Below are 22,031 nucleotides of genomic sequence, written 5' to 3'. Positions count from 1 at the left end.
CACTGATTTCCTGCCTGGAGACTCCTTGATTCTGTTCTTTGCCAGTCCTGATGGAGGCTGACCGTGTGTCCACAGCCATGCCCTCTTCACCAGGAGGTGCACACTCCAAGTTATGCTACCATTACAGACCTGGCCCAGTCACACCTGCTGGACTGCTAACATTGCCCTTCACCCACAAATGAGATGCAGACTAATCGGTGCCCTTGGAGGGACACGTGGCATCGGAGACTCCCAAATGACAGCTCACTTTCTGCCCAGCTCCTGCCCTTCCAGGACTGAAGACCTGCTGTTTCCAGGCCCTAGGAGCTGGGGCTTTATGGCTCTGCCTCAGTATTTTTTTAAAAAAGTTTGTATTTATTTGGCTACATTGGGTCTCAGTTGTGGCATACAGAATCCTTGATCCATGGGGACTCATGTGATCTCTCATTTGTGGCATGTGGGATCAGTTTCCTGACCAGGGATCAAACCTTGGCTCCCTGTGCTTGGAGCATGGAGTCTTAGACACTGGACCACCAGAAAGTCCCAGGTCTGCCTTATTCTTGATGACTTTTTTCTCCTATGTTGAATGGGAAGTTTTACCCCTGACCCCAACCCAGTTGTGGCATTTTACTCCCCAGAAAGAGGTTTTCATGATGATTATCTGGTTCCCTAGTACCCTGCAGTTGGAAGCCAACTATGGCTAGAATCATGACTAAGACTGATGTTGATTTAAGCACTGTTTAAAAGCGCTTAGCACTGTGCTTACCTGTTTTTTTCTGGTCCAGGAGTCAGCCTCCGCAGCCCCATCATTTCCCACAATTCATTCTGCCCTGGTGGCTTGTTATCTTGCTTCTTAGAGAAACACCCTGCATTGTGCTTAAATACAACTTAATATGTTATCAAGATGTGCTGCATACATAGAAAGAACACTGGTGGACAATCTCCATAACCCATGGTGTTAAGGTCAGATGTTTTATGTAATAACAGTAACAATAGCAACAGTTAATGCCACTATAATACAATATATTAGGTTTGCAGCCCCCAACCTTTGGCAACCAGGAACCAGTTTCATGGATGACAAAATTTCTTTGATGGGGCAGCAGGGTGATTAAGGTGGTAACTCGAGGATGGGGAGTGATGGGGACAGAGGCTTCGATGACTCACCCAGCCTGCCGCTCACCTCCTGCTGTCCAGCCCATTTCCTCAGAGGCCGAGGACCAGTACTGGTTTGTGGACCAGGGGTTGGGGACCTTTGCTTCAGACATATATTCATTTGTTCCTCACAATAACTCCATGGTGAGTACTATTGTCATCTCCATTTTATAAAAAGGGAAGCCATGTCAAGGTAGGATAATTAATTAGCTCAAGGTTGCACAGCTGGTGAGCAGTTATGACCGAGATTGAATCCCAGACATCCTGACCCCTGTGCCTGAATTCTTCACCATCACACCATACCTGTCTGAAGCAGGAGGCCATTTTAGGTTCACAGTATGATCAGTGGTCAACTTTGGGATAATTGTGCAATGGCTAACATAAAATATTTCTGTTAAAAGAGAATTACTGCTTATGAAAGCTAATTTAGACTCACACTGTGCCAACACACAAGCACACAGTCTGACACAGACAAGTACTTACCTCTGAGTGAACAAGTGATCAATTCAGGCAGGAGTTTTGGAGTAAAAATCAAACATAAAATATGCAGAGGATTATCACAGTACCTGGTGCATCGTGAACATTCGATAGCATGTCATTTGGTAACTATCACTATTGTTGGTATGCACGTATCAGTATTATGAACTGGTGTGCAGTCTCTCCATACTACTATCATATTTATCATGCTGCTGCTGCTGCTGAGTCGCTTCAGTCGTGTCCGACTCTGTGCGAGCCCATAGATGGCAGCCCAGAAGGCTCCTCTGTCCCTGGGATTCTCCAGGCAAGAATAGCTTGCTCTAAAAAGAAACAGGAGAAGTGTAAAATGCTATCTCTCCCACTGTGCTTCCCTGCCTTTGGGTATTCTCTCTAAAAGGCTTTACTTGACAATTTTTCTGTAAGTAAAATGGATGCTAAAATTTTGTCTTTCAACATTACAGTAATGTTGGGAGGTAAAATAATTTGCAAAGTAAAGCCCTTGAAATAGATGATGTTAATGAAGCACTTGGAGAGTTCCTAAAAAAATCAAATTATACTATTACTTCTGTGCACTCCTTAGAAATATACCATCTTGAAGTAGCTTTTATTAACAAGAAATAGCATGTCCAATAAAGGACATGGAATTATCTTCATGTATGTAAGGATGAGAGCTTCTCCATCTCTCCCTCTCTCGTCTATTTATCCACCCAGGGTTACACTGCACAGAGTGGCGCACTTGGGAGATCCCGGTGCCTGCTCTACACTCACTGTTTTGAAATTCTTAGGAACCAGTGTCCGTGCATTTTTCACTATGCACTAGAAATCTGCGCTACAGATGACGATGCCTGTCGTTAGTCTGTGATGGGACTCCCTTACAAGGTAGAGTTGATTCACTTGAGCAACTCTCAGGGTCTAGTAACTCCCCACAAGGCGCTTAAGCTCAACTTAGAACCAAGGAGAATTAACAGCATATTTCCAATAGATATTATTTCCTTTACTATTACCACAGTAGAGATATATCTTGTCCAAGTGACCTAGTATAAAATTAAGTGAGGCTCATTTTGTGGGGGAAAAGAAGTGATTAGTGTCAGAAATAACCTGCCCCAATCAGGGGGTTATGCTGAAGTCACCTTCATTTCTGGGATCTTGGGTGTGAAGAAGTATCTCTCATGCTCAGCTGGAGCCTGTAAGACAAAAGTCGATTGTCATGGAGCTGTACCTCTCCTTGTCGCTTGTCCTGGGCGGGGCTGCACACCCCACTTCAGCTGACTTTCATCTCAAACATAGAGCTTCTCTTGTCTCAGAGTCAGTCATTTCCTAAAACAACTTTATTATTATATAATTCATATACTGTACAATTTAATGTCTACAATGCAGCATTTTTTGTTTTTTTTTAGTGTTTTACAGGGTTGTGGAGTCATCACCATCATCACTTTTTCAACACCCTGAAAAAAAAAAAATCCATACCCATTAGCAGTGATTCTCCAGTCCTCCTCCACCCCTCATTCAGCCCCTGGCAACCACTGATCTACTTTCTGTTTCTATGGACTTGTCTGTAATAGCCATTTCATGTAAATGGAATCCTACAACATTTGTCCTTTTGTGTCTGGCTTACTTAACTTAGCATAATATTTTTAAGGGTCAACCATTTCATAGCTTGCATCAGGACTTCATTTCTTTTTATGGCTAAATAACATTCTATTGTATGGACATACCTCATTTATTTATCCATTCGTCAGCTGATGGACACTTGGGTTGTGTTCATTTGGGGGCTATTGTGAATAACACCACTATGAACATTCGAGCACAAGGTTTTGTATGACTCTATGTTTTCATTTCTCTTGGATGTATACCTAGGAGTGGAGTTGCCAGGTTATGTGATAAAGCCAGTCATTTTTCTACATGTCTACAAAAAGAAGATCCTGCTCTCAGAATCACTAACACCAAACTAGTTATTGAATATGAAAATCCCTAAGGCTCCAAATTATATAGTAGTGAAATCTTTTATATTTGGGTTCAAACCTGGGAGTCAGATTTGCTGAAATACCTATGGCGTAAATGGCTCTATAATTAAGTAAATAAGACCCAGAAAAGGTTAACATCCCTCTGCCCTCTAGCATAGAGTAGATAATCCATGATTTTTGCTCCACCTCTGCCAAAAATTGCATTTGGCATCTCTTCAGCATCACACTGTCTCCTGAGGCACTTTGGGAGGTCTGGCCTGGGAGATATTTGTAGAAAAATACGCTGAATTCTCTCTGTACATGCTAAGGATAGATTTGAAAGGCGCTGTGATCTTGGTGTGTTTCTCACCACCCTTATTCATATGTTGAGATGTACCACAAGGTGGCGATATTAGTAGGTAGGCCTTGGAGAGGTGATTAGGTCATGAAGAGGGAGCCCTTATGAATTGAATTGGTGTACCTATAGAAGATGCTCTGGAAAGCTGGCTGGCCCTTCCTTCACCACGTGGGTATACAAGGAGGTCTGTGACCTAGAACAGGGTCCTCAGCCTTCAGCTCCTGACTTAGATTTCCAGCCCCCAGAATTGTGAGAAATAAATGTCTTTTTTTTTTTCTTTTAATGAGTCACCCAGTCAATGGTATTTCATTACAGCAGCCTGAGGAGACTCAGAAGAGGGATCAATTTGAGGGAAGAAGTTATGAAGAATCCTGTGAACAGGGCCACGGCGTGCTGTCAGCCTTGGAGCGCACGTGAATCGCTCACATCTGACTCTGGTTCTGCAGGTCCGAGAGAGGCCTCCAGGCTGCGCCCTAACGGGCTCCTCCGTGCTGCAGCGCTGCCGGCCTGTTGACTCACGCGTTGCGTAGCAAGGCTCTACGGGACCCCGGGGTGGCTGCACATGCACAGTGGCTCCCTAGACTCTCAGCATCTCATGGAGCCCAATTTGCTGCCCCACATTTGACTGCTGTATGCTTTCCTAGGTGAAAGCAAGCTTGTCAGGACCGAGTGAAGTGAAAGTTGCTCAGTCATGTCCAACTGTTTGCGACCCCATGGACTGTAGCCCTCCAGGCTCCTCTGTCCATGGAATTCTCCAGGCAAGCATACTGAAGTGGGTTGCCATTCCCTTCCGCAGGGGATTTTCTGGGGACCAAACCTGGATCTCCTGCATTGCAGGCAGAGCCTTTGCCTTCTGAGCCACCAGGGAGGCCCCTTTAGGGCTAGGTATCCCACACCTAATAACCCGATGGGAGAGGTTGAAGACGCTAGCGCTGCAAGCCTGCTTCTCTTCACAGAATCAGGAATCACATCGGGTCTTTCAATTTAGTGAAGCTCAACAGGTTTGATTAAGTAGCAACTTACCTGGAAGCCTGGAATCTTCATGGTACAGAGAAAGGTCAGGATTAGACCTGAAATGAAGAATAATGGAAAATGAAATTCAAAATTGTATTGTATTCACCTAAAAAAACATTAAAAGGGGAAATAATTTAAAAACCACAGGGAAATAGAAACAAACAAAAAACACTAAACTGCTATTCCCCAACCGGCCTCTCTGCCAGACACAGCCCAATGTCTAAAGATTTTTGTTTTCACATGTCTTACAGCTTTGTCTTTCTGTCTTCCCTATAGAGACTTTCCTTTCCTCTCTATTTCCTACTGGGTCGGGTTTTAGTTGGGTAGATATTGCCTCTCAGACTTTAAACTACACGTGGATCACCTGGGATCTTGTTTCATAGTCTGACACAGTAGATCAAGAACTTCCCAGGAACCTGCATTTCTAATAAGAATCTGCTGCTGCTGCTGCTGCTACTAAGTCGCTTCAGTCGTGTCCGACTCTGTGCCACTCCATAGACAGCAGCCCACCAGGCTCCACTGTCCCTGGGATTCTCCAGGCAAGAACACCGGATCTAGGTGATGTCAATGTGAGGATCAAGGGCTTAGATTAGCTTAGCCTTTCTGCTTCTTTATTTCCCCTCTTATTTCTCCTCCTCCTTAAAATTAATAGGTAGTAAATGCTGACTGAATAGACTAAATGATCCTTTATGATTCTTAGTTTTATAGTGTATAATAGAGATGACAATGAAGGTTATTTTTCCAAGGTCAGGCTGAAAATTAAGTTTAATAGTAATATATGGAAGCCCTAGCACAGTGCCTGACACAATAGTAGATGCAAAAAAATAGTTTATTCCACCTTCCTAGGTTCCATATGGAGCTCTAGGCAGGCAACTTTTGTAAGTGCAAGGGGTAAACAAGCATTAATAATTGGTATCAACAGATACCAATTGTAGATACAAATGAGGCATTTCCTCATTAAAAAATGCACTGTTTATTGAAATGGAGGATGAGCTAGTCGGATGGCATCGCTGATTCAATGGACATGAGTTTGAGCAAGCTCCAGGAGATAGTGAAGGACAGGGAAGCCTGCTGTGCTGCGTGCAGTCCATGGGGTTGCAGAGTCAGACATGACTGAGTGACTGAACATGACAGCATTGAAACAGAAGTGAACTACATACAATTAATTGCTGTGAAAAAGTGTAATCATACTGACTTAGAAATTATCAATATATGAATTGCAGGGTGATGTTCTCTTGAGTACAGGCCACCTAAAGTAAGATCAAGATTTCAGAGAAACCAAAAGGCAAGGGCCTCACCCTTATTCCCCATCAAAGACTACACTATCAAAGACTAAGGTAAGGCTAGCCAGGGACTTTTCTGGCAGTTCACTGGCTAAGACTCTGAGCTCCTAATGCAGGGAGCTTGGGTTCGACCCCTGGTCAGGAAACTAGATTCCACCTGCCACAACTGAGAGTTTGTATGCTGCAATTAAGACCTGGTGCAACCAAATATTAAAAAAAAAAAAAAAAAACAATAGCAAGATATCCCCACCCAGAGGCTTCTAGCCTCTGCCTGAAGGTGGGTCCTTCAATCATTAGAATGTCTGAGCCCTGGATGACTTGGCTTTCTCTGTGGTGGGTTGGACAGATGACAGATGAGTGCCTGGCTCTCTGGTGCAGGGGTTGGGGTGGTCTGCAGGCCTGAAGAATTTTCCTTTCCAAACTGGCTCTCTGGTGCAGGGGTGGGGGTGGTCTGCAGGCCTGAAGAATTTTCCTTTCCCAAGGAGAAGACATTCTGACCCCTGCTTTATGCTTAAGGCAGAAAACCGAGAGACCCTGGTGACACCCGATCATGAGTCTAATTTCATCAAGGACACTGAGGACCAAGATTCTTATACTAACCAGTAGAACACAGAAAGTCAAGCTAGCGCATGACTTCCAAACAAAGAGCGACTTTTCACCAGAAAGTCGCAGACATTACACATTCTCATTCCTCATTGTGCTCTGCCGTCCATCTTCTGGGAAAGAGGCATACAGATCATGGCACAACTTGCTTAGAACAATAGGCAATTGTCATAGTCTATTAATTCCATCTGCTTCTGAGGGGAAGGACAGATAGTTTCATGGTGAAGTCAGAGGGTCTCAGACACAGATGGGGATTTTCCTGAGGGTCTCCCACTAGTACTGATGTATAATTGGAAGCATGATGTAAGGAAGAGACCTCCAAACATTCTTCATCTCTGGGTTATCAAGGTCTCAGTCCCACCACTGTTTCCGTGATCTGAGCCCACTGTTTCATTTACAAAAATTTTTTTTCCAGTGTGGATCTGGGCATGGAACTGCAGTATTAATGTAGATGGTGAGAAAGGAAGGAAAGTAGAGCGGGACCTTGGAGTGAGATGACATTACCTGCCATGGAGTGGAGATCTCTGTCCTACCCATTATCCATCTACTTCGAAACCAGAGAGAAAAACAGTGCCTAACTATTCTTAGGTTTCTTGATAATTCCTAAGTTGCTTTATTTCTTATTATTTTAAAAAATTATTGTAATTTGAGAGTATCATGTGGACAACTTTACCCTTAACTGCATCCTCCCCTTGAAGGAGCCCTGATAGGGAGTCATGGTTCCTGATTTTTCAGCTAAGTGCTCATGTGATCTTGGGTGAGTAGTTTACACTTTCTAAGTCATTATTGATAACAGATGTTAGTCCCTATGGGTGTTCTCCAGTGTGCATAGTGTGGAATATATGTTAGACAAAATAGGATTCATTCATCCGCCAACGCAGGAGACACGGGTTTGATCCCTGGTCGGGAAGATTCCACGTGCCGTGGAAAACTAAGCTTGCAAGCCACAACCACTGGGTCCGTGCTGTACGGCCCGAGGGTTGCAACTCCCAAAGACCCTGTGCCTAGAGGGCATGCTCCGCAACAAAAGAAGCCTCCACAGTGAGAAGCTCAAGCGCTGCAACTAGCGGGTAGCCGAGCACTTGCCGCAACTAGAGAAAGCCGGTGAACAGCGATGAAGACTCAGCACAGCATAAATAAAGAAGGACTCATTGATCAAATGCTGCATTAGGGCTAGTTTTTTTTGTGGTAGGACTTCTCAGTGTCCTTAAAATGCTAATATACACTGGGACTCTTCAAAAAGAGGTTAGAATATACAGTTTGCAAAAAAAAAAAAAAGAACCCTTTGATTAGAGAGCCCTTTTCCTTCAAACCTACCCCCATTTTAGTAACATTTCCTGGGACTCGTATGAGATTGAACACATTTGAAGAAATGGTGGTCCAAATAGTATCTAAATTTTAATTTTAAGTTATTTTGAAATCCTTTTGAAAGGATATTAGATTCTACTTATCAAGTTGCCAATCTGGACAACATTGTCAGAAACGTCCTAAAAATTCCACTTATCTCAGCTTTTTCATTGACATAATATGAATTTGATGTTGATCATAAAATCATGAACGAGTCTAATACCTTTATATGCTGCATCTGAAATGAATTACTCAGGCCTTGGGGACTGCTCTATTAATTTGTTGAGCAAGGGAATGTCTATGTGATTTAAACATTAGTTTCAAATACATCCAATGTTTTAAGAACACATCAGATTGATTTTATGAGCAAACTGATTGCTCAAAAACTTCTTTTGAAAATGGTCCAGGAAAAAAGAATAGACTTCATACTGTTTGATTCAGGGGACATATAAAGAATATACTAAAGTTCATTATAAACCACTATTTTGGTGGATTACAAAGGTGTAGAAGTGTACACCAAGGGTAATTTCCAGTGAAATAAATTGTAAGTTATCAGTGATTTTTAGAACTTGGGTATTTGTCCTTTGAGGGGATATCATTATCTATGCAGGAAGAAGTCTTAGTCACAAACAGGCTATTACAGTAATCCAAGCAGTGATGACTAACCATCTATTCATTTTAATTTCTTGGGTAATTGGTTCCATCTATTAGCAGTCAGCCACATATTTAAAAGACTTTTCTCCATAAAAACCTTTCCTCTTGGGCGTGATGGTCAGCTAAGCCAGTAAGCATAGTGGATTTTGCCAGCATCTTATATCTGTGATTTCAGACACACTGGGGATTGGTCATAAATACCTCCCCGAACAAGACCTATGCAATGACTCCTACTATTTCTGACAACAAAAGTAATCCTGATGGCATATACTTTGCAATTAGTTTTCTTTTATTGTATGGCACAGGTTTATATAATTTACTTTGTTGCATCCATAATATTCTTAGAACATTGTAGATCCCCTGGTGGAGGGTATGGCAACCCACTCCAATATTCTTGCCTGGAAAATCCCATGGAAATAGGAGCTTAGTAGGTTACAGTCCATAGGGTCTCAAAGACTCAAACATGACTGAGTGACTACACATGCACGCAGGCACTCATGATATCCTTAAGATATTGTAGGTATCCATTTACATGTCACTTTAGAAGGACTAGAGTAGCTGAATATATTTTACAGTTTGCAGTAAAAGAGATCATTTCTGAGATGAGAACACAGCACTGATTTTTATGTGCCTTTCACATTTCAAACTTGGATTTAGTTGGCCTACAAAATATTTACATTTTTCACAACCCACAAGTTCTCGTTTTGACAGTCTGATTGTAGAGAACCACAACTCTTTTCGTTTTCAAAAATGTCCAAATTCCTGAATTTTCTCTTACCACCGCGATTACCATCTAATGATCTTCATTCTGGAAAAGCAAACCAATGTGATCCATATAGAAACTGAGGCTAAAATGTGCTAACATTATCATGGTGGAAGAATGACTTAATTCATAACATTCCTGAAGGGATAACAAAAATCCGTTCTAATTTGAATTTTGGACCAGAGGGGCTGAAAATGCTGTGCCTAGAATGGTGAATTGTGTTACTGTTATAGCTCCTGATTTTGGTAATTATACTGAAAATAAACTAGTGAATATCTTTGCTCTTGGAAAAAATTGTTTTATAAATCCTGTCCTACACTGACAAAAAAGCACCACTTCGTAGTTCTCTGTTGCTGGAATTATACCACATTCATTTGAAAGGTGTGTGATTCATGCAAAACACACTTTATGGACTCAAACACCCATCACTTGAGACCATCCTCTGTGATTGTAAAACATAGTCAAAGGGAGAAAAAGAGGACAGATTTATTGTCTACAAGATCAGAGCAAGGGAAAAATTTACTTCCTCCCTTGAAGGTTAAATTTTCATTTCAATGAATTAAACAGACTGTAAGAATTTTTTAAGGTAAAAAAATAGTTTTAAAGGATTTCCATCCCAGGAAATAATACAACGGTATCTATGTGTAAATTATGAAGTATAAACTTATGTTGATTTTCTATATTTTTCTGGCATGCCTTTTTAAAAGAAATACTCTTCTAGGTACACTCAAATGTCCTCCCATTTGTCCTCCACTACAGTGGTAACCTTTATCTGAATTTGGTGTGCATCAATCAGTGCAATGCCTATTTTGATGCTTACCGTGTATGTGTATATGTCCCCAAACAACATCTAGTTTTTCTACTTTTGTTTTCTCATTTACGTAAACGCTATACTAGTCAAGTCTACATCTTTTTTTTTAAACAAATTTATTGAGATATAATTAATGTGATATAATAAATTATGATATAATTAATAATAGAATACAATATAATATGATATAATTCATCCTTTTCCAGTGTACAATTTCAGGACTTCCCTGGTGGTTCAGGGGCTCCCCGCCTGCCAGTGGAGGAGACAAAAGAGACGTAGGTTCGATCCCTGACTCAGGAAGATCCCCTGAAGAAGGGTATGGCAACCCACTCTAATATTCTTGCCTGGAGAATCCCATGGACAGGGGAGCCTGATGGGCTCTAGTCCATAGGGTCACAAAGAGTCTGATGTGACTGAAGCGACTTAGCACGCACGCACTGGTGGTCCAGTGGTTAAGACTCTGTGCTCCCAATGCAGGGGGCCCGGGTTTGATCCCTGATCAGGGAACTAGGTACCACATGCTCTGACTAAAGATCCTGCATGCCACATCTAAGACCTGGTGCAGCCAAAGAATAAAAAAATAAATTGTACAATTGAATGGATTTTACTATAATCAAAGATATTTGCAACCATCACTACAGTCAGTTTTATAACATCTTCATCACCTTAAAAAGAAACCCTGTATCTTCACTTATCATCTCCCATTCTTTCATCAGTCCTCCCCCTAACTCCAGTTGTAAGCAGCCATTAAACAAGTTTTAGTCTCTGTAGACTTGCCTATTCTAGACATTTTACAAAAATGGATGCATATAATTTTTAGTTTTTTGCGAAGTTTTTCACTTAGCATAATGTTTTCGAATTTTGTGCATGTTGTAATATTCCGTTGTGTGGATATACCACAATTTGTTTATCTCTTCCTCAGTCAATGCACATATGGGTTGTTTGTATCATTTGGCTGTTGTAATAAGCATTCATGTACCTGCTGTTGAATGGACAGATGTTTTCATTTGTCTCGAGTAGTTTGCCAGGACACAGCATTGGGTTTTGGTCCACATGGATCTAATTCACTGTAACTGCTGTGTGGTACTGCATTGTATTAGTAAGCCTCACTTTATTTTTCCCTTCTGTGAATGGACAAGTTGGTGGTTTGTTCTTTTTGTCTTCTGCTTACAGTGCTGCAGGGATGTCCTTGTATGTACCTCTGTGTGTATAAACAGGGACTTTCCAAAGGATGACCTTCACACGTGGAAGTTAAGCAAATCTGGAACTTTCTAGTTTTTGCCAAACTTCTTACCAACATTATAGACAGACATGTTCACATTTAGCAGCAAGATATAAACATTATCATTTCTCTACATTTTCCCAAAACTCAGTGTTATCTGATGACTTTTTTTTTTTTGCCAGTGTAATGGCTCTGTTTCATTAGTTCACTTCTGTATTCATTTTTCTGTTTAGTAGTGAAGCTGAGCAAATTCTTGTCTTTATTGATCATTTTCATTTCCCCTGCAGTGAATTTCCTTCTTAATTTTTGTCTGTTTTCTAGTGGGTTACATAGTTTTTATCTTAGTAATTTGTGAGACATGTTTGAAACATTCATTTTATGTCTATTAAAAAGAGATCACAAAGATGCAAAGATCATCTTCTGATCTCAAGTGTTTTGCCCAAGTTAAAAAAAAATTTAAAAATTTTCCAGCTTTATTGAGATATAATTGACATGTAACATTGTGTAAGTTTTAAGGCACAATGTGATGACTTAAGCTGCAGTCCATGGGGTCTCAAAGAGTCAGACATGACTGAGCAATTGTACTGAACTGAACATTGCAAAATAATTACCACAATGGAGTTAGTTAATACATCCATCATCTCACATAATTTTCTTTTTCTTTTTTGTGGTGAGAACATTTAAGATCTGTTCTCTTGGCAACTTTCAAGTATTGATACAATTTGACTCTAATCACCATGTAGTAGGATAGAGCCCAAGAACTTATACCTAGAAGTTTGTCAGTCAGTTCAGTCACTCAGTTGTGTCCAACTCTTTATGACCCCATGGACTGCAGCACGCCAAGTCTCCCTGTCCATCACCAACTCCCAGAGTTTACCCAAACTCATGTCCATTGAGTCGGTGATGCCATCCAACCATCTCATTCTCTGTCATTACCATCTCCTCCTGCCTTCAATCTTTCCCAGCATCATCTTTTCAAATGAGTCAGTTCTTCCCATCAGGTGGCCAAAGTATTGGAGTTTCTGCTTCAGCATTAGTCCTTCCAATGAATATACAGGGCTGATCTCCTTTAGGATGGACTGGTTGGATCTCCTTGCAGTCCAAGGGACTCTCAAGTCTTCTCCAACACCACAATTCAAAAGCATCAATTCTTTGGCACTCAGCTTTCTTTATAGTCCAACTCTCACATCCGTACATGACCACTGGAAAAACTATAGCCTTGACTCGATGGACCTTTGTTATCAAAGTAATGTCTTTGCTTTTTAATATGGTGTCTAGGCTGGTCATAACTTTTCTTCCAAGGAGCAATCATCTTTTAATTTCATGGCTGCAGTCACCATCTGCAGTGATTTTGGAGCCCAAAAAATAAAGTCTGTCTCTGTTTCCCCATCTATTTGCCATGAAGTGATGGGACTGGATGCCATGATCTTAGTTTTCTGAATGTTGAGTTTTAAGCCAACTTTTTCATTCTCCTCTTAAGAGTCTCTTTAGTTCTTCACTTTCTGCCATAAGGGTGGTATCATCTGCATATCCTTTGACCAAAGCCTCCATTTCCCTGAACCCCTAACCTCTGGTAACCACCATTCATTTCTGTTTCTATAAGTTAAGCTTTTTTGGTCTTATATACAAGTGATAGAATATAGTATTTCTCTAACTTATTTCATCTGTAATAATGACCTCAAGGTCTATTTTTTTAAATGCTTTTTATCATACATTGATTTTAGTTTTTAATATTAAATTTATCCGTGTTTCCTTTATAGCCTATAGGTTTTGTTTGTTAGTTTTAAAATTCTCTCATCATAATCTTATGTTAGTTTTCTGTATTTTTTTTCTGAAATGCTAGGGTTTGCTTTTTTCATGTTTAAATCTAATTCATTTGGAATTGTGTGTGTGTGTGTGTGTGTGCGTGTGTGTTTACGGGATAAGTTGAAAATCTAAATTCTCTTCTGTCTATAAAATTCTCTAATAGTCTCCTTCAGATATCTAATGTTTTAGCATCTTTTATTAAGCAGACTATCCTTTCTTAATTGGCTTGAAATGCCACTTTTGTTATACATCCATATTGTGTGTGTGTGAGAGAGAGAACATGAAAGAGCAAGCACGCAGAGGAGGGAGAAGAGGGAGAGAGAAAGAAAGAAAGCAGATGAGGGAGAGAGAAAGAAAGAAAGCAGATGAGGGAGAGGTTGTGCCTGGCCCTCTATTCTGCTGTGTTTGTGCCGCTGTCTAGTCTGCTGTTTGTGTGTCACTGTGCTAATTCCCCTAAATTTACTTTAGTTTTATAGAAAGTCTTGTTATCTGAGAAGGTGAATCCTTCCTCTTGTTCTTCCCCTTTCTTCATCTTTAAGATTATCTAGACTATTCATGCTCTTTTGCTGTTCCATATATATTTTAGAATCATATCACAATTATTAATGCACACTTGCTAAGTTCCAAGAAGAAAACTATTGATATTTTTCTTGTAACTGTGTTGAATTTAAATTTATTCGGAGAAACTTGATTACTTTTAGACTTTGTTGAGATAAGGATACAATCTAAAATTCAAAGAATAACCATTAAAAAAATAGAAATGGGACATGTAACCTCTAAACCAATACAAAGAAAAAAGGAAATAAAGAGCAGTCTGGTAAATTGACATCTTTACAATGATATAGTGTCTTTTTACATATTATTGTGTTTACTATTTTACAGACCCTACAAATCATCATTAGAATATAGTTAATGAAAAACCAATTTAAAAAAAAGAGGCAAAGAAAAGTATGGCAAATTAGAAGAACAAATGTTATAAGAGGAACAAAGTCAATTATATCAGTAATGATAATTATTGTTAATGAGCTAAACTCACCAGTTACAAAATGGTACAAAAATATCCTCAGCCTGGATATTTGAAAGTCCAGCTACAAACTGCTTACAATCAATATGTGCCAAATAATATGAAACATTAAAAGTAAAGGGGTGCTATGAAAAATACAAGCCCAGTACTAACTGGCAGTCATGAGAACACACCTCTCAGATCTCTGATGTAGGGAGGAGCATAGATGACCAAGAAAACCAGCTGATGTGCTCTGGATCAAGCTTCCCTGGCACTATTCCCAATCACTGGCTTCATGTGGCAGGTATGGAGGTTCCTGGGAGACATGGAACTCCTCTGACTAGCTTGAGGACTCTCTAATAACCTAAGTGAACTTCTTTTAGACTGGACTATATCTAAGATGGGCTTCCTCGGTGGTTCGGAGGTAAAGAATCTGCCTGCAAGCAGGAGCCATGGGAGGTGCGGGTTCGATCCCTAGATCAGGAAGATCCCCTGGAGGCAGGCAAGCAACCCACTCCAGTATTCTTGCCTGGAGAATCCTATGGACAGAGGAGTCTGACGGGCTACAGTTCATAGGGTCGCAGAGTCTGACATGACGGAAGCAACTTAGCATGCATGCTAGCAATCTGAGATGCTTCCACCCAAACTTCCTTCCCTCCTTCCACTCTCCTTTACTCGGGAGTCAGCCTTGCATTGTAGTCTAATGGTTCTGTCAGCCTCTCTCAGTTCCTTCAATATTTTCTCTGACAAAAATAAATTTCTTGCATTTTTAATGAAGAAGGCTGAGCGCCGAAGAATTGATGCTTTTGAACTGTGGTGTTGGAGAAGACTCTTGAGAGTCCCTTGGACTGCAAGGAGATCCAACCAGTCTATTCTGAAGGAGATCAACCCTGGGATTTCTTTGGAAGGAATGATGCTAAAGCTGAAACTCCAGTACTTTGGCCACCTCATGCGAAGAGTTGGCTTGTTGGAAAAAGACTCTGATGCTGGGAGGGATTGAGGGCAGGAGGAGAAGGGGACGACAGAGGATGAGATGGCTAGATGGCATCACTGACTCAGTGGACGCGAGTCTAAGTGAACTCTGGGATTTGGTGATGGACAGGGAGGCCTGGATTCATGGGGTCGCAAAGAGTCGGACACGACTGAGCGACTGAACTGAACTGAACTGGAGGCAATGGATGGACCAGACTTGTACACCACTCCCTCCCCACAAAACAAACACTTAAAAAATCAAGAAAAAAACCCCAGACTTGTTATCTATATTAATATTAGCAAAAGACTGGAAGAAACAAAGCCTTACTAAGACTAAAGAAAATCATAATTTAATGCCAAAAGGAAATATTTACCAGGACCACATTTATCAGGAGTAATGTACGTGTTATGTATAATAACTAACTTGAAACCCCAACAAGGCATAAAATATACAAAAGAAAATTGACAGAATTACAACTAGAAAATGACAAATAGACAGTCATATTTTTTCCTTTTTAAATCTTTCAGTGCTTTTACTTAGTGCCTAGTGGTTTTCTTAGGGTTTGCACTTGCACATCCATTCTATATATTTAGTGTTTTTTTACGTTCTTACTGTATCATTACTTCCATGTTCCACTTTCCTTATTGCGGGTTCTGGAGCTTTAATCCTGCTTTATCTGCTGACTTTTGCACCTGGTGGATTGACACCTCACGTCTTTATGATGAGTTTCATTGTAGGCCCATTGTTAACAGACACTTCTCCCCAGCCCTTAACTCATCCCAGGGCTGTGAGACCCGAGAGGACTGGCATTTGCTTCTGCCAAGAACCTCAGAGGGATCACCAACTTTGAGACTATATTAGGTTAACTCTTTGGTGGGAGTTTCCGAAAACAGGTTAGAGGGAATTACGATGCCTCTACTACGCAAGGTGCAGGTAGGGTAACCAGTTGTCGTGGTTTATCTAAGCCTGTGGGTATTCCTGGGCTTCCCAGGTGGCACAGTGGTAAAGAATCTGTCAGTGCAGGAGACACAGGAGACTTGGGTTTGATCCCTGGATTAGGAAGATCCCCTGGAGAAGGAAATGGCAACCCAGTCCAGTATTCCTGGCTGAAGAATCCCATGGACAGAGGAGCCTAGAGGGCTACAGTCCCTGGGGTCGCAAAGAGTTGGACACAACTGAAGTGGCTGAGCACACACACACACACATACACACACAGGGTTCCCAGGATCCAAGACTCTCAGATTTAAAACCAGGATAGACTGTGGGCAGACTGTGACCACTGATCATGCTAAGTACAGACCTGGTTTCAATTTCTTTTTCCCTTCAGGGAAGAATTATTTTCCCACCCAAATCTCAAGCAGAGATGGACAAGCTTCTATATCATGCCCCCAACCAGGATAATATTTTCAAGTTGACCTTTCCAATGAGGCTGCCCCACTTGGGAGCACCTGGCTTTATTCTATAATCTTGGTTCCCACTTCCCCCTCACTTGGTTCAAAGGCCCTGTCTCATGTAGCCGCAGAGAGTATTAGAATGCCCCTATGCTAACCCCACTCTGACACTCTTGATCCATTAGCTCATGTGCTTTTAACTTATTTTAATTCCACCTTTGTTTCAGACAACTTGGGTGTTCCTCTTCTTATTTTTGAGTTCTTTGTGCATTTAAATTTTTTATTTTTGCAGCATTTTCTAAGTCTTTATAGCTGGAGGATTGTCATTTTATCTCATCTGCCATCTTGCCAAGACCAGCACTCCTCCCCAAACAAGTTTTTACCAACCTGTCTGGCCTTGCAGCAACATAGCCTATAAAATCCATAAAATACAGCAACTTATAAATGATTCAAAGTTATTAGGCATGGGTTTGCCAAACAGCAGACACTAGAGAATTTTTGCATATTAGTTAGGGTTCACCAGAAAAGCAGAACCAACAGGATGTATAGAGGTATATACAAAAGGAGATTTATTATAGGAATTGACTCATATGGTTATGGAGGCCAAGAAGTCCCATGATCTGGTGTCTGTGAGCTGGAGATCCAGGAAGGCCAGTGGTGTAATTCAGTCCGATTCGGAAGGCCTGAGTATCAGGGATCAATGGTGTAAGTGCTGATCACAGTCCAAAGACCCAAGAACCTATCTGAACAGAAGACTGAAGACCAGTTCAAGCAAAGAGAGCAAATTTACCCTTCCTTAGCCTTTTTTTCCCCTGTGTGTAAGCCCTCAAGAGATTGGATGCTGACTACCCACATTTGTGCGCAATCTTTTAAACTCAAGTCTACCAATTCAGACGCTAATCTCTACTGGAAACACCCTCACAGACACATTCAGAAATAATGTTTTACCAGTTCCCTGGTGGCTCGGATGGGAGACCTGGGTTCGATCCATGGGTTGGGAAGATCCCCTGGAGATGGGAATGGCTACCCACTCCAGTATACTGGTTTGGAGAATTCCATAGACAGAGGAGCCTGGCAGGCTACAGTCCATGGGGTGGCAAAGAGTCAGACACGACTGAGCGAGTTTCACTTTCACTTCACAGTCATCTGGGCATCCCTTTGCCCAGTCAAGTTGACACATAAAATCAACCATCACAGTGGAACTCACCATTTCTATAAATGATTTCTAAAGCTATGCTGTGCAGTATAAAATATAATTGTTGTTTAATGAAACAGACACAAGAAATTCTTTTTTATGATCTCTATAGTGTAAAAAAAAATCCTGTCAGTTGTATCAGTTAGATAATCTATGGTGTTTGTTTTTTTTAAACACTGATAATGGGACTTCCCTGGTGGTGCAGTGGTTAAGAATCCACCTTCCAATGCAGGGGACCCAGGCACAATACCTGGTTAGGGAACTACGATCCCATGTGCCTCAGGGCAACTGAGCCCATGCAGGGCTACTACTGGACTGTCATGCTCTGGAGCCTGTGAACCACAGCTAGAGAGCCCCTGAGCCACAAAGAAAGATCCTGCATGCCACAACTAAGACCTGCTGCCGCCAGATAAATAAATATTTTAAACAAACAAACAAAAATCTGTCACTGATATTTACAATGTTGTAAATCAGCTATACTTCAGTTTTTTAAAAAATGAAAAATAATGAAAGGAATGAGTAAGAAAGAGAAGAAATAAATAATAATAACTCTAACAATCAGCTCTAATAATGACACCAATAATCAGCTCTCCGACCCCAGGTTTATTTTGTCTTTTATCTCAGTGAGAATTGGCTGTGGCTACAACATCCCTGGTGGCTCGGTCAGTAAAGAATCTGCCTGAAACGTGGGTGACCTGGGTTCAGTCCCTGAGTTGGAAAGATCCCCTTTCCAGTTGCATGGCAACCCCTCCAGTATTCTTGCCTGGAGAATCCCCAAGGACAGAGGAGCCTGGTGGGCCGAAGGCTATGGGATCACAAAGGGGACAAGACTGAGTGACTAAGCACAGCACAGCATGCCAATGCTGTGCCCCATCCTGGACTGTGAGTTCAGGAAGAGGAGACCGCCTAGAAGAAGAGGTGTTTGTGAAGTCTGTGAACTTTCACGGGGTAGAAAAATTGCTCTACTGGGTAGGATTCACACTTCCCAGGTGAGACTAAGTTGAAGGCTCCCATCCACACAGTAACCAGAGTTATCCAGTGAAAAAAGTATATTGCTTTTCTAGAAATAAAATCTAGAAACAAAATCTAGAAATTCTAGATACAAAATCTTTAAAATAAGATTCAGTTTTTCAGTTCAGTCACTCAGTCCTGTCCAACTCTTTGTGACCTCAGCACGCCAGGCCTCCCTGTCCATCACAAACATCCAGAGCTTACTCGAACTCATGTCCATTGAGTCAGTGAGGCCATCCAACCATCTCATCCTCTGTCGTTCTCCTCTCCTTCACCTTCAATCTTCCCCAGCAGCAGGGTCTTTACCAGTGAGTCAGCTCTTTGAATCAGGTGGCCAAAGTATTGGAGTTTCGGCTCCAGCATCAGTCCTTCCAATGAATATTCAGGACTGAATATTCAGTCCATCCTTTAGGATGGACTGGTTGGATCTCCTTGCAGTTCAAGGAACTCTGAAGAGTCTTCTCCAACACCACAGTTCAAAAGCATCAATTCTTCTGTGCTCAGCTTTCTTTATAGTCCAAGTCTTACAACCATACATGACTACTGGAAAAACCATAGCTTTGGCTAGGCGGACCTTTGTTGGCAAAGTACTGTCTGTGCTTTTTAATATGCTGTCTAGGTGGGTCATAGCTTTTTTTCCAAGGAGTAAGTGTCTTTTAATTTCATGGCTGCAGTCATCATCTGCAGTGGTTTTGGAGCCCCCCAAAATAAAGTCTCTTACTGTTTCCATTGTTTCTCCATCTGTTTGCCATGAATTGATGGGACTGGATGCCATGATCTTAGTTTTCTGAATGTTGAGCTTTAAGCCAACTTTTTCACTCTCCACTTTCACTTTCATCAAGAGGCTCTTTAGTTCTTCACTTTCTGCCATAAGGGTGGTGTCATCTACGTATATGAGGTTATTGATATTTCTCCCAGCAATCTTGTTCCAGCATTGTGCTTGTGTTTCATCCAGCCCAGCATTTAGCATGATGTACTCTGCATATACGTTAAATAAGCAAGGTGACAATATACAGCCTTGATGTACTCCTTTCCCGATTTGGAACCAGTTCCATGTTCAGTTCTAACTGTTGCTTCTTGACCTGCATACAGATTTCTTAAGAGGCAGGTCAGGTGGTCTGGTATTCCCATCTCTTTCAGAATTTTCCACAGTTTTTTGTGATCTGCACAGTCAAAGGCTTTGAGATAGTCAATAATGCAGAAGTAGATGTTTCTCTGAAACTCTTGATTTTTTGATGATCCAATGGATGTTGGCCATTTGATCTCTGGTTCCTCTGCCTTTTCTAAATCCAGCTTGAACATCCAGATGTTCATGGTTCATGTTGAAGCTTGGCTTGGTGGATTTTGAGCATTACTTTGCTAGCATGTGAGATGAGTGCAATTGTGCAGTAATTTGAACATTCTTTGGCATTGCCTTTCTTTGGGGTTGGAATTAAAACTCTCCTTTTCCTGTGGCCACTGCTGAGTTTTCCAGATTTGCTGGTATATTGAATGCAGCACCTTAACAGCATCATCTTTTAGGATTTGAAATAGCTCAACTGGAATTTCATCATTAAAATAAGATAGTCTCACTAAAATACTGTCTCTGAAACCCCAAATGAAAGTGGAAGTGTTAGTTGCTCAGCCATGTCTGTTTCTTTGCGACCCCATGGAGTGTAAGTCCATGGAATTATCCAGGCAAGAATACTGGAGTGAGTTGCCATTCCCTTCTCCAGGGATCTTCCTGACCCAGGAGTCAAACCTTCATATCGTGTGTCTCCTGCATTGGCAAGCAGATTCTTTACTACTACACCAGCAGAGAAGCATGTTTCAGCATAAAAAAATTAACCAGAGAAATAAATGCTATGCATATATTTTTGTTCTAGTCTTAGTGATCCTACATATGCTTATATCTTGAACTTTTGAGCACAAGCACTAGGAAATGTGAATAAGTAAGCATTTCTTATTTTTATCCCTACTGTTGGCAAAGGAGACTTTACTCCAAAAAGATTTCATGGCATACTGGATTCATGGCATTCAGGAGCTTTATTTGGCTTTTGAAACTGGGCCAGGCATGTTGGTTTCATACCCGACAACCGTCTACTCTTCTCTGCTCCCAAATTCCTGATTCCACTGAGGTTTCTGCCTTTATTCCCGCTTTACTCTTGAAAATCCTGATTCATCTTAGTCAACTACTGCAGCTCCAGTTTCCTAGCCTGTAACTGGGTAGGCAAGTGGGCATGAGAGCCAATGAGAATTGAGGAGATCTGATGGGTATTTTCTAGCAAAAAAATTCTTCTTTAAAATGGACAAATGACAATATGCAATTTTTCTCTGATCTGACTGCATATCCACATTTGCAGATGATGTTTGTGGTTTTGGAAATCATCTCGTGAGTTTGACAGGAAGAACAAGGCCAATTTTCTGAGGTTGGCATAGAGGAATGAAGATTAAACCAAGATCTTGATGTCCTTGAGCTGTGTTATGGCGCCACCCTAGAGCCAACATATGCTAGGAATTATTGTTACATAAGTCATAATTCCCCTTACTTGTTTATGCCAGGTGAGGTTTATTATTTATGGCCCAAATCATCCTACTTGATACAATAGCAGTCTTTAAGTCTCTAGGCTTAAACATCACTTAACTGGCCCTTGTAAGATTTGGAAGCCATTGGCAAGAAGGATTTGTTGGGATCCAGCTTTCCCAGACAGCCTAGTGTGGGGAGGGAAGATAGATGTGAAATGAGGAGGTCGTAGGGTATGACGTCAAGGCTGTTTCTGTCTGAGGCACAAAATCCCTATAACCCATTTCAACAGAAACTTCCAACACTGCTGGAGGTACCTACTGGCTGATACTTCCATGTTCAGGCTGCTGTGGTTTAATTAGTAATGGGACTCTTGCCGGCATCAAAAGTACAAAATTGACTGTTTTTCTTTTCTCCTGAGGTACAAATAGTGTCCAAGATGCTTGACACTGCAGGGAAGAAGGGGAGATGAGGAAAATCTGTTTATTTGGCACCTTCACCCTGTGGCAATATTGGCATCTCAGAGGTTGAGCTGCTTGTTTT

This window comes from Capra hircus, chromosome 10, assembly GCF_001704415.2.
Source record: "Capra hircus breed San Clemente chromosome 10, ASM170441v1, whole genome shotgun sequence".
Classification (NCBI taxonomy): Eukaryota; Metazoa; Chordata; class Mammalia; order Artiodactyla; family Bovidae; genus Capra; species Capra hircus.
This window is presented reverse-complemented; position numbering follows the sequence as displayed.